The 13,382-nt window shown below is 35.7% G+C and overlaps 1 long non-coding RNA gene across 1 annotated transcript in view; it reads left to right on the top strand.

The window, feature by feature from the left end:
- The window catches only part of LOC132374189 (uncharacterized), an 82,343-nt gene extending 69,721 nt beyond the window's left edge, over positions 1-12,622 (top strand). The window contains exon 3 of the long non-coding RNA XR_009505596.1: positions 12,472-12,622. This is a non-coding gene — a long non-coding RNA (uncharacterized LOC132374189). The remainder of the gene's footprint in view (positions 1-12,471) is intronic.
- Positions 12,623-13,382: the final 760 nt, after the last annotated feature.

Below are 13,382 nucleotides of genomic sequence, written 5' to 3'. Positions count from 1 at the left end.
GCAAAATTACCATCTCAGTGCTGTCTTTTTCCAAATATGTGATCTTAATCAATCTCTTTAACCTTTCTGGAGTCAATAACTGGTCTGCCTACTTACAAGGCTTTTACTAACATCACCTAAAGCTATAGATGTGAAAGTATTTTGTCAAACTGTAAAGATCAGTACTAATGTGTTTCCATCTTAAATCATCATGTGAAGCCCCCCAAATTTCTTGAGTGCTCTCTGATCTACAACACAAATCATGCAAGAGACATCTCAGAGGGAATTCTTTTCTGAATCTTAGCATACTAACAATTGAGAAAAGCAAACTCGATATAAACTCACCATGAAGCTGTGAATGTAAGCTCTGGATTTTCATTCCCCACACTAATCCCTTGATCTTGCAGAATTATTGTCTCCTGTGTTAGTCCTTGCAAAACAGCTCTTCCTGATCTTTAAGACAAAGTCATTCCTGAGAGTCCTAGTGAACACTGGACTACGGCTACATCATACTATGTTGTAACACATTAACACATCAATGCATTTAATGTGATCGTGCATCTTCCCTTGCAGAACATCGACTTCAGTTACATTATCCAGAAAGAACAAATGAATTTAAAAGTGAGAATAACATGATTTGACAAGGTAAATTAGCTGCCGAGATCCACCCTGCACACGGGAGCTAGCCACTGAGTTACATTTTAACGTATAATAAGCGAACTTGTTCCCTCTCTCCCTCTCTTTCCCACTCTGCCAACACAGAGAAGAAGATATCATTCCTCCAGATAAACATAAATTGATTTTTTGGCTTAGAAGGAGGATCTCCTAGTAAAAGCTGTGCATTCAAGAGTATAATGAGATTGATTCCATGCTCTGCAAATAAAAACATATGGCATTTAAATTTGGCTACTTCAAGGATGAGTGAATGATTAAGATGAGTACATATGTTGAAGAAGCAAGTTAACTGAGACTGTTAAAGAGAAATGCCATGACATGTCGAACAAGTGAAACATCATTTAGAGATGTGACTGAACATGTAGGTTTTAATCTGCTGCTCAATCCGTACTTCAAACCAGGCAAGACCAAGTTCAAAAATATCAGGAGCTTGCAAATATTTCCTTTGAACATAATAATCCTCACTGTTTGATGTCATATGTAACATGAGAATATGCTGGATTATTTATTTAAATAAAATTAATGACAAAGTGACTGGATTGTATTTCTTACATACTTCGGTAATTGGATCACCATGAACCCATTTGAGAGCTATTTTTTTTTCATCATATGAATTTTGATATCTTGAGCAGCCAAAATTTGAAAAACAATGAAATCACCCATAGATATGATTAAAACAATAATTTCCTTATAATCTACTGAACACCTTCAGTCTCCTTTCCTTTATGTATGTTGTGTTATACACAATCTATATTTATTAGTATCTATTGACTTCTTCTGCAGTAGGCACTATGAACTAGAAACTTAAGAATTAATAAAAAGTATGGCTAAATACCAAAAAGCTAATATCTAGTGCACAAACCACACTTTATGAGCAAATATGTACTCTGCTTTATTCAGTTACATAGCAAGTGTTATTCCTTATAAGCACATACTCTTCTTAAAGAAACCAGTTTAATTACAAATTTACACATGTGCATTATAAAAATCTCAGTGAGAATTACTTTGAATATACAGTAAACTTCATCTTTCTTTACAATACCCCACATTATAATCACCAGAGTTAACCATTGATAATTGGATTGTTTCCATTTAGCTGAACACTCACTGACACAGACCAGACTCAGACAACTTGGTTTATACTAATGTGATCTACCTAGGCATATATTTTGAGGCTTGGTGTTTATCAGTTACCTTACTTTGAAGTTACTTCCAAATGTTGACTGATACAGATCTATGTCAGCATTGTGTGTAAGACATTCTTACACTTAAGTAACTGAAAGTAATTAAGATCTTGAGTTATATTGCCAAATTAATTTCAATGAGCACTTTTATTTTGAGATAACTGAGTCATGTGCTGTTATAAGAAATAGTACAGAGAAATCCCATATACTCATTACCGAGGTTCCCCCACTGTTACATAGTGCAGCATCACAGCTAGGATATTGACATTGGTACAATTCACCAGTCTTATACAGATTTCTCAAGTTTTACTGGTACTTATCTGTATGTGTGTATGTGTGTGTATTTTTTAGTTTTATACAATTTTATCACATACGTACGTTTGTGTATCCATCACCACAGTTAGGATACAGAACAATTCCATCACTACAAGGATCCCTCATGCTGCCTTATACAACCATATCCACCACCTACCCTTTGCCATACCTCCTTTCCTAACCCCTGGCAACCTCTAATCTGTTTGCCAGTTCAAAAATTTTGTCTTTTCAAAATGTAATCTAAATAGATTTATAAAGTACGTGACCTTTTGGATTGACTTTTTTTTTCACTCAACATAATTCTCTGGAGAGTCATACAAATTGTTGTAGGTATCAGTAATTTGCTCTTTTTCATTGCTAAGTACTCTTCCATGCCACAGATATATAACCATATGTTTATTCACCAACTGAAGGATATCTAGATTGTTTCCGGTTTGGGGCTGTTTTTAATAAAGCTGACATGAACATTTGTGTACAGAGGTTTGTGTTATCGTACATTTGTTTTTGTCTAGGATAAATGTCCAAGGGTGCTACTGCTGGATTGTGTTGTAATTGATATATAGTTTCATAACAAATTGCCAAACTGTCTTCCAGAGTTTCTGTAACATTTCACATTCCCATAATATATGGGAGATAGTCTCCCCCAGTTTCTCCACATCCTCATCTTCATTTGGTGTTGTTACTGTTTTTCATTTTAGTCACTTATGTAGGTATGTAGTGATATCTCACTGTATTTTAAATCTGCATCTATCTAATAGCTACTGATGTTGAATATCTTTTCATGTACTTATTTGTCATCTGTACATTCTCGTTGGTGAAATATCTCTATACCTTTTCCCATTTTCTAATTGGAGTGTTTGTTTTTTCACCGTTGAATTTTAAAAGTTCCTTATGTATTTTAGATACCAGTCTTCTTTTGGATTTGTAGTTTATAATTATTTTCTCCCAATCTGTATCTTGTTTTTTTCATCCTTTTAACAGGGTCTTTGACAGGACAGAAGTTTTTTTGTTGTTGTTTTTGTTTGTTTTTGTGTTTGTTTTTGTTTTGATGTGATCCAATTTATCAATCTTTTATGAAACATGTTTGATATCAGTCTAAGAACTTTTTGCCTATCTATAGATACTGAAGGTTTCTGCTTAATTTTTTTAAGTTTTATAATTTTACTTCTTATATTTAAGTCTGTAGTCCATTTTGAGTTGATTTTTATGTAAGGTAGGAGGTTTAGGTCAAGGTTTATTTTTATTGCCTATAATCAGTCACCATTGGTTGAAAAGCCTATCTTTCCTCCATCAAATTGCTTTGCTACCTTTGTCAAAAACCAGTTGGACATCATTGAGTGAGTCTAATTCTGGGCTCTATTGCTCTATGTGCCTATACCTCTGCCAATACCACACTGTCAGACTCCTGTATCTATATAGTAGGCCTATATTCAGGTAGAATAATTCATCCCATTCAATTCTTTTTCTTTTTTTCTTTAATATAAGTGTATTTATTTATGTCTGCATTGGGTCTTCGTTGCTGTGTGCAGGCTTTCTCTAGTTGCAGCGAGCGGGCTACACTTCGTTGCAGTGCGTGGGCTTCTCATTGTGGTAGCTTCTCTTGTTGCGGAGCATGGGCTTTAAGCGTGCGGGCTTCAGTAATTGTGGCACTATTAAACTGAAGAATAAGTTTGTCTATGTCTATAAAAAGCCTCACTGGGATTTGATAGAAATTATATCAAATCTCACTGATACACACAGACCTCACTAGAAATAAAAAATGCCTAAATAGGTAAATCAGTTTGTCAGAATTGATATCTTTGCATGTTGAGTCATTCAATCCATGAACATGATATATCTCTTCATTTATTTAGGTGTTCTTTAATTTCTTTCGATCTTATAAATCTTTTGTTAGACTTATACCTAAGTATTTCATTTTTCTTGGATCAGTTGTAGAACAACAGTTTTCTGTTTTTCAAATGGTTTTGTGTTTTTTTTAAGTTCATTCTCTACATGATCATTGTTAGTATATACAAATGTAATTATTTTTTGTGTTGATCTTATGTACAGTAACCTTGCCAAATTCACATAGTAGTTTTAAGAGTTTATTTTATATAGATTTATGCTAACAAGTTAATTTTTATAGAATTATATAAATTATGTATTGACAAAGTATTTGGAAATATTCCCACACTTACTGCACCCTTTTCAGGACTAACTTCTCATTTTTTAATGCCACAGTTATAGCTAAAAATCTTAAATAAATATTTTTCCATATGTGATAATCATTTAATGTTGTTACCTAGAACTCTTGTTTTCATCATTTTAGATAAATGGTAATATTTTACTTATATCATGAATATGTGACTGCTTTGACCAACAACAGTAGTGGAAATAACAATTATCATTTTAGAAAGAAGCTTTAAAAAAATTGCCACTTTAGCCACATTCCTTTTACCTGTTTTAGCCCCTATGAAGGCCTGTGTTAAAACAGAGCCCCCATCAGCTATGTCCCTCGGTGATACCATGAGCAGAGCTTCCCTGCTGCCCCATGTTCAAAATGTAACAGGAAATAAACTTGTGTTGTATTAAGATTAGATTGATACAGAAACCGGTACTAAAAGTAGGAAACTGGTCTTAACAGATATCTAATGTAAATCAGTCAGGTAGGGCCTCAAAAGTTGCAGACAGGAGGTAGGCTGAGAAAGCTGTTCATATCCTAATAGGGGATATTTCCTAGTCTCTCCTATGGATATAGTCAAGAAGGATAATAAATTAGAAAGTATCTTTAAGAAGGTAAGACCAGGGGCTACAGAGACCACTGTGCAAAGGATTCTCAGAAAATAGAATCAGAGCTTAACCAAGGGGTATGCCCCACCTTCAAGGTAGAGGGCCCGTAGAGTGCGTTTTCAATTTTTATAGAAGCATATATCTTTTTTTTTATTTTAACATCTTTATTGGAGTATAATTGCTTTACAATGGTGTGTTAGTTTCTGCTGTATAACAAAGTGAATCAGCTATACATATACATATATCCCCATATCTCCTCCCTTTTGCGTCTCCCTCCCACTCTCCCTATCCCACCCCTCTAGGTGGTCACAAAGCACTGAGCTGATCTCCCTGTGCTATGCGGCTGCTTCCCACTAGCTATCTATTTTACATTTGGTAGTGTATATATGTCCATGCCACTCTCTCACCCTGTCACATCTCACCCCTCCCCCTCCCCATACCCTCAAGTCCATTCTCTAGTAGGTCTGTGTCTTTATTCCCGTCTTGCCACTAGGTTCTTCATGGCCTTTTTTTTCCCCCTTAGATTCCATATATATGTGTTAGCATACTGTATTTGTTTTTCTCTTTCTGACTTACTTCACTCTGTATGACAGACTCTAACTCCATCCACCTCATTACAAATACCTCCATTTCATTTCTTTTTATGGCTGAGTAATATTCCATTGTATATATGTGCCACATCTTCTTTATCCATTCATCTGATGATGGACACTTAGGTTGCTTCCATGTCCTGGCTATTGTAAATAGAGCTGCAATGAACATTTTGGTACATGACTCTTTTTGAACTATGGTCTTCTCAGGGTATATGCCCAGTAGTGGGATTGCTGGGTCGTATGGTAGTTCTATTTGTAGTTTTTTAAGGAACCTCTGTACTGTTCTCCATAGTGGCTGTATCAATTTACACTCCCACCAAAAGTGCAAGAGTGTTCCCTTTCCTCCACACCCTCTCCAGCATTTATTGTTTCTAGATTTTTTGATGATGGCCATTCTGACCGGTGTGAGATGATATCTCATTGTAGTTTTGATTTGCATTTCTCTAATGATTAATGATGTTGAGCATTCTTTCATGTGTCTGTTGGCAATCTGTATACCTTCTTTGGAGAAATGTCTATTTAGGTCGTCTGCCCATTTTTGGATTGGGTTGTTCGTTTTTTTGTTATTGAGCTGCATGAGCTGCTTGTAAATCTTGGAGATTAATCCTTTGTCAGTTGCTTCATTTGCAAATATTTTCTCCCATTCTGATGGTTGTCTTTTGGTCTTGTTTATGGTTTCCTTTGCTGTGCAAAAGCATTTAAGTTTCATTAGGCAAGCATATACAGTGGAGAAAAGACAGCCTCTCCAATAAGTGGTGCTGGGAAAATTGGACAGATACATGTAAAAGTATGAAATTAGAACACTCCCTGACACCATACACAAAAATAAACTCAAAATGGATTAAAGACCTAAGTGTAAGAACAGACAGTATTAAACTCTTAGAGGAAAACATAGGCAGAACACTCTATGACATAAATCACAGCAAGATTCTTTTTGACCCAGCTCCTAGAGAAATGGAAATAAAAAAACAAACAAATGGGACCTAATGAAACTTAAAAGCGTTTGCAGATTTTTTGATGGTGGCCATTCTGACCGGTGTGAGGTGATACCTCATTGTAGCTTTGATTTGCATTTCTGTAATGATTAGTGATGTTGAGCATCCTTTCATGTGTTTGTTGGCGATCTGTATATCTTCTTTGGGGAAATGTCTGTTTAGGTCTTCTGCCCATTTTTGGATTGGGTTGTTTGTTTTTTTGATATTGAGCTGCATGAGCTGCTTATAAATTTTGGAGATGAGTCCTTTGTCAGTTGTAGAGGCATATATCTTATGTCTCCTATTTTTTTTCTAAGTGAAAATACTTATTATGGATATCCTATCACTGTTTCATGATTATATATTTTGTGTGAGTAGGAGTAGATAACTTATCATTAATTTTGGAGGTTTCTGGATCAAGAAGAGATATAACCAGTACTTTTTATAACTACCATGAACTACAGCCCATCACTCAGGTATCCTAGATATTAATCTTGATGTTGTGACTTTGTGTGGCTTATAGGTTATTCCCTTCATAGACCAGGTGAATGTTTGTTGTTGTGTGTATATAGGAAGGAACGAGAGTATATAAAATATGTGGTGACCAGAAGGCAGATTTTGCCGGTCAATAGGGATAATCATAAATATTCCAGTTTTTCTGTTTTCCAAGCACATGGTAGGATTGTACTCAACTGGCCCCCTTGATATTAAGCTTGGCTTTGGCCACTATAATAGGAGCAAAAAGTTACAAGTGTCATTTTTCAGGCAGACGTCTTAAAGCCGGTTTTGACTAACTATGTCTCCTTTATTGATTGTGGAAGAAAAGGAGTTTTCAGCACTTGGATCCTTGAGTGACTACAATGAGAATAGACCAACTTGCCAATCCCTGTTGGGCAAGGAGCTTGTGAAAGAGAAACTTTTGGTATTTCAAACCACTGAAATCTGGGGGATTGTTTGTTTCTGCAGCGTAAACCAGCCTGTGCTGACTGATACGCCATATTTTAACCAAGTGTCTTCTTTATTCTTAAATTTCATAAAAAGAAAGAGTTAAATACTGTGTTAAGGTCTATACGTGTGATAGAAATTTAATGAATACCAACTAGGAATTTTTATATATACCAGTTTTAATTTTAAATTATTTTCAAAATCTGAGAAAGAGCTACTAAGCCTAATAGGACCAGACTTTCACTGAAAAAGGACAAAGTAGCACTTCATTGCACTGAACTATCTAGCTAATGAGCTGTAGTAAAAGTTGCACGTAAACCAGGAGAACAGAGACAAGCAATCTCATTTTAATCTCACTTATTTGCACCCATTGCAGGAACGTCAGCTTGAATTAGTTAAAAGTCTTAATTACTGGACCAAAAAGCAAAGGTATTTTTATTACATTGAAGAACACATAGTAATTGGAAATAGGCAAAAGAAACCCTTTGTTGGTGAACCTATAAACATGCTATATAGACAGAGAAAATACCAGACGAAGCAGAGATGTTAACTACATTGATGGTAAAATACGCTTCAAAATTCCCACAAACTGCTTATTATTTTAAGAGAATGAAACGTGAACTCGAAACTTGATACTAACTTTACTACCAAGCCATGTTTTGCTGCTAGAAACACCTTATGTCCAGTTTCTGATCAAATTAGCACAGATTTTCAATGGAGCAGAAATTAAACTGTGCTCAAACTGTAATAAGGAAAAACAGAGTAAGAAGGCCAAAGCAGAGAAGAATATATACTACCTTTAAAATAGTTAAGGTTTTGAATGATCTCACTAGTTGTCCACCTGGAGATATTTGGGAACCTGTTTGACAAATCTGAGTATATTCTGGCAACTGAATAAAATCAAAGATATGCATAGTGGTATATTTATGTTTTCATATTTACTCTGTATTTTACTGAATCTACTTAAATGAACTATAAGTAATTAAGTGGTGTGATCATTTTTCATATTTGGTACACCTTTATTAAATACCTTTTGCAATTAAACCTGAATTTACTTAGAAGTGTTTGGGAAGAATTGTGAACAATTAGAGTGATGAATATTTTTTTCTTATTGTTTGTCATTTAATTTTAGTTGTGTCATTATTAACATCCCAAATTATCAAATCATACCATACTGCTTTAGCATACTGTCCTTCAATTTTCTAGCATAGTCAACTTTTGTTGATGAGCACTAGGAAGAAAATAGCACATTTATAGAACATAGAGAACGCTTTGTCCAACTAGACTGCAGAGAGCATATTGGATGGGCTGCCCCAAACCTATGATCTCCCGCCAGGTGCAGGATATAACTCCTTACACCATTTGGAATCCATAATCCACTACTGAACTACCAACCTTAGGTGGAATTCAATACCTGACTGTAGCACATCACCTTTTTTTGAGGAAGATGTCAAGCTTTTGAATCTGCACCTTTTATTTTAAAGCTGAAAGCCCATTATTAAGTACGAAAGATTTCTGTATATTTCTTATATATAAACATCCTGCATGTGCCTCTAGAAATTCTCAAAACTGGAGCATTTAATGGCACAGTCTTCTATGCAACTAATAAGGGGTAGTGATAGAGATACAGTGTGGACAAAAGTCAGAAAGTTTTTCTCAGTTTCCATATGAGATCAAGAATTTGGATCTGTAATTATAAATAATAATATTATAAACCTCAAGGTTGCTAAGGCTAGGTCTGAATTGTTCCCAGCACAAAAAAGAAATGATAACATACGACGTGATAGAAGTGTTAACTAATGCTGCCATGCTAATCTTATTGCAAGTCATAAAATGTATCAAATCAACATATTGTACACCTTAAACACAAACACCGCAATGGTTTATGTTAATTATATCTCAAAAAAAATTTTAAAGAATTTGACTCAGATTCTACAACTTTTTTTTACTTCAGGCATGTGACAGTATCTATATATAAAGTGCTAAATTTGTTATTATAAGTTTGTATATATAGGAATGAAAATAGTGTGTAATGCTGCTTAGTGACAGATATATAAATGTTCTTCCTGTCTTAAAATCAGGCAGAAGGTAAACTATCCTAGATCTTTATTAATACATATTAAGTACCAATTTTATTCTTCCATAGTATCAATAATATCTAACATTAACTGATCACTGACTATGTACAAGCCCCTGAAACTGCATAGATTTAAGTGTGAAATAAAAGGAAGTCCAGTGATGGTGTTAACAGACTTGGCTTTTGAGGATTGGCTGCTGTCCTCTGCTGATTCCTGAGAAGAGCTGTAAATTCCTGCAACTTATGTTAGCTGGGCGTCAACCTTCTCCTGAGAACTTGCTGCTTCCAGAAAGCACTGTTCTCCTTCTTTTCTCATCTCTGTCCTTGGGGACAGAGGTGAAGTTTGGCAGGAAAGCCAGAGCTTCTGTGACTGCTTGAGATAGGCTGCAGCAATTTTCAGTGTGCCTTGCTTTTCCATGAAGAGAATTGTTCTATACATCTGTATAACCAATAGAATACTACTCAGCCATAAGAAAGAAGGAAATTTTCTCATTTGCAGCAACATGGATGGACCTGCAGGGTATTATGCTATGTGAAATAAGTGAGACAGAGAAAGACAGATACTGTAGATATCGCTTATACGTGGAATCTAAAAAGTAAAACAAACTAGTGAATATAATAAAAAAGAAACAGACTCATAAATATAGAGAACAAACTAGTGGTTACCAGTGGGGAGAGGAAAGGGGGGAGGGGCAAAATAGAGGTAAGAGATTAAGAGATACAAACCATTATGTATAAAATAAGTTAAAGGATATATTATACAATACAGGAAATATAGCCAATATTTTATAATAACTATAAACAAAGTATAGCCTTTAAGGATTATGAATCACTATGTTGTATACCTGTAACTTATATAATATTGTACATCAACTATATCTCAACTTAAGAAAACCCATGTGCTTTGACCTCTACCTACTAATTTGTCCTCATTTCATAGCACTTTTCTCCTTTATACTCCCAAAATATATACCTTCCATTTTTTTTTTTTTTTTATTTTTATACTTTCCATCTTTTTGTGAACATGCCGAGATTGCGAGCAAACTAGGGTTTTTGTACTAGTTGGTCCATCTGCCTGGAATGATTTCACTGCATGTATTTTCATAGATGGTATGGCAAGCGGTCTATTAAGAAGGCTCCACCTTCTGCTATTTTTGTTTCTTTATGTTATCCCCTCCCCTTGGATGTGGATTGGAGTTAGAATTGCTTCCAATAAATAGAATGCAGCAAAAAGTGATGGGATGCCACTCTGAGATTAGGCTTCCATTTTGATTGCAGACTTTATTTATTGCCTTCGTGGCTTACATGCTTTGAGGAAGTGAACTGCCATGTTAGAGAAACCTACACGTGACTAGAACCTGAGGGCAGCCTCTGATTGGCTGCCAGTGAGGAAGTCAGATCCTCAGTCCAACAACTGGGGAGGAACTGAATTCTGCTAACAACCGCCTGAGCTTGCAAGTTGATCCCTCCCCACTTGAGCCTTGAGGTGAGATTATAGCCCTAGTCAACCCCTTGAGTCTAGCCTTGTCATGGGACAGAAAGCAGATGACCCAGCTAGGTCATGCCCAAGTTCCTGACCCACAGAAACTGTGAGATAATAAATGTATGTTATTTTAAGCCGCTAAGTTTGGGGTTATTATTATTCAGAATAGATAACTAATATAATAGAAGAAGTTTCCCCTCATGTAGGTGTCAACCTAACTATCAAATCATCAGAAATTCTGTCATTGACAACCCAATCTTAATGTCTCATCCTCACTAAAAAAATCACGCAGTTTATTTTATCACTTTTTTTTTTATAGCTCATTGCTATCTTAAGGCAAAGCTACTAGTTGTCACCAACTATCTCTTCTCTCCTGCTTCCTCATTACTAGAACTTCTGGTCACATGAATGCTCATTTAAAAAACAAGCAAACAGACAGACAAAAAACATCAACAAAAAAAGCACTGTAACTTCCAGCTTTCCTTGCAGTTAGTCGTGACCATAAGAATAGGTCTGGTTGGTGAGATTAAGTGAACGTGGAACGTCCAAATTCCAACAGACATTCTTCTTCCCACCTTTTACCACTCTCCCTAATGTGGATGTGATGGTTTAAGCTCCATACTGGACCCTGAAAACGAGGGTTACTCACAGGGATGGGAGCACAGACTGTTGAAAGTAACTTGGCCTCATTTGACTATAGTCACCAAACCAGCCCTGAAACACCTATCTAGACTTTGACATAAGAAGGACACAAACTCCCTTGTTTAAGCCACTATTATTTGGGAATCCAGATATACCAAGGCAATCCTAAATCTAAGAGATATATATTTATTAGATTTTGTTTGCTTATTATTTGATTCCTTCCTCATTCTCCTTGTTACGTAAATTCCATCTGTAAAAGCTCCATGATGGATGACCATTTTCTTATTTCCAGTTTTCATTGGTCCATCTCCCATGACTAGAACAGTGTTTGGCATGTAACAAACATTTGATAAACACTTGCAAAATAAATGTATATGAATGGTCATTTAGACTGATTTAAAATTTTTGCTATTACAAAGCTGTAGCAATAAATACCCTTGTATATACATCTTTGTGCAATGATGAGTACTTGTTCTAAGGAGGACACCAAGAGGTAGAATTGCTGGATGGAAGAATATGTACATTTATATTTAATAGTAACTGCCAACTTGCCTTCCAGAAAAATCTCTACCAATTTATATTTTTATTCACAGTTTATCTTAGGAACTATTTTCCTATTCTTTTGCAAAGAGTGGATATTACAAATCATTTTGCTTTTGCCAGTCTGATGAGTGAAATAGATCTCTTGTGATTTATATTTTGATACAAAAAGATTGTTCTTCTGCAAACCTACTCAGATTCTTAATATGTAACATGCTTTGAGATTCTCTGTAAGGGATAGCCAATATACAATGTTTCCCAAAGTAACCATGGCACCTTTTTTTCTTTCTTAAAGGGTCTCAAGACACAAGAGTTCAGCACTCTCTCAGAAATGTTAGCTTGGACTCAACTGGTGGCTGGGATGCAGAGTACAGTTTCTCTCTAAGCTTCCTGGAGGCTAAGATGAATATATTTGGAACTTTCCATCAAAGGAATTCACTGAGAAATGAGACAGTAATAAGAGGTAATTATCTTCAGATTTTAATTTAGCGGAATGACCTTGAGTTCATAACTAAGCAATTACATTAAGCCGTGTGACTCTTGGTTAAGATAATGGGGTTCTCTGAGAAAGAGGAATACTTGTCTCAGCATAGATGCCAAGAGGAAAACCTTAGTCCAGTTCACTTTGTGTACTTGAAGAGTTCTGGGTGGGTTGAACAACTGACATGGCTTACCCTAGAGTGAGGGCTTTCCCAGGACTTTGATCTTTCAGTGCTGAAACTAGAAAGACCTGGGCAAACTTGGATGAGGTGGTCACTGTAGTTCAGGCTTCATATCCTGGGCTGGTTATTTTTTATAGTCTTGTCTTTAGAAGAGTATTTGCTGCAGAAACACATTGCATTTTCACATACAAACTTTTTGTCTTTCATGCAGCTTGTGGTAAAACATTGCTGTTCCAGCTATCTCTTCCTGCATTAAAAACTAGCCCAAAAGTTGTGGCTTAAAACAGTGACAATTTAATCTCGTCTCATGATTTTTGTGGGTCAGGAATTGGATAGAGCTTAACTGGGGAATTATTCTCTTCCAATTTGTATTAGTATAAGGCTTTTATGAAGCAGAGGTAAAAATGAGTCTAGACATGCGTGGGATTTCTTGGGGAAATGCCTGTGAAGGATAAAGAGGAGGGAGTGGGAATAGGTAGGAAAAGACTCAGGCTGGGATGCAGGTCTGATACCTATAAAAGATACAGGGAAGGAGAGCGGACTG

Source organism: Balaenoptera ricei, chromosome 11 (assembly GCF_028023285.1).
Source record: "Balaenoptera ricei isolate mBalRic1 chromosome 11, mBalRic1.hap2, whole genome shotgun sequence".
In the NCBI taxonomy this organism is placed as follows: Eukaryota; Metazoa; Chordata; class Mammalia; order Artiodactyla; family Balaenopteridae; genus Balaenoptera; species Balaenoptera ricei.
Note: the sequence above shows the minus strand (reverse complement) of the source record. Positions and strands in the feature narration are given on the sequence as shown.